This window comes from Trichechus manatus, unplaced genomic scaffold, assembly GCF_000243295.1.
Source record: "Trichechus manatus latirostris isolate Lorelei unplaced genomic scaffold, TriManLat1.0 scaffold00051, whole genome shotgun sequence".
NCBI lineage: Eukaryota > Metazoa > Chordata > Mammalia > Sirenia > Trichechidae > Trichechus > Trichechus manatus.
In genome coordinates this window covers 17,013,065-17,014,226 of record NW_004443987.1, presented here as the reverse complement: position 1 = coordinate 17,014,226, position 1,162 = coordinate 17,013,065, and positions in this window count along the sequence as shown.

Here is a 1,162-nt window from a genome sequence, read left to right as displayed (position 1 = left end):
GCCAACATCATTCTTAATGGAGAGAGGCTGAAAACATTCCCCTTGAAAACAGGAACAAGACAAGGATGCCCTTTATCACCACTCCTATTTAATATTGTGCTGGAAGTCCTAGCTAGAGCAATAAGGCAAGAAAAAGAAATAAAGGGCATTCAAATGGGTAATGAAGAAGTTAAACTGTCCCTGTTTGTGGATGATATGATACCTTACATAAAAAACTCTAAAGACTCCAGGAGAAAACTACTGGAACTAATAGAGAGATTCAGCAGAGTAGCAGGATACAAGATACACATACAAAAATCAGTTGGATTCCTATACACCAATAAACAGAACGATGAAAAGGAATTCAGGAAAACAATACCATTTATAATAGCCCCTAAAAAATAAAATATTTAGGAATAAATATAACCAGGAATGTAAAAGACCTATACAAAGAAAATTTCAAAACACTACTGCAAGAAACCCAAAGGGATCTACATAAATGGAAAAACGTACCATGCTCACGGATCGGTAGACTCAACAAGGTGAAAATGGCAAATCAACCCATAGCAATTTACAAATACAATGCAATCCCGATCCAAATACCAACAACATTTTTAAAGAGATGGAAAATCTAATCATTAACTTTATATGGGAAGAGAAAAGACCAGGATAAGTAAAGCACTACTGAAGAAGGAGAATAAAGTAGGAGGACTTGCACTATCTGACCTCAGAACCTACTACATAGCTAAGGTAGTCAGAACAGCTTGGTATTGGTACAATGACAGATACATTGACCAATGGAACAGAATTGAGAACCCAGATGTAAATCCATCCACCTACGGTCTCCTGATCTTCGACAAGGGTTCAAAGTCTATCAAATGGGGAAAAGACAGTCTTTTTAACACATGGTGCTGGCAAAACTGGATGTCCATCTGCAAAAAAATGAAACAGGACCCATACCTCACACCATATACAAAAACTAATTTGAAATGGATCAAAGACCTAAATATAAAGCCAAAAACTATAAAGTTCATAGAAGAAAAAACAGGATCAATGCTAGAGGCCCTAATACACGGCATTAACTGGATACAAACCATAACCAACAACACACAAACTCTAGAAGATAAGCTAGATAACTGGGATCTTCTAAAAATTAAACACTTATGCTCATCAAAAGACTTCA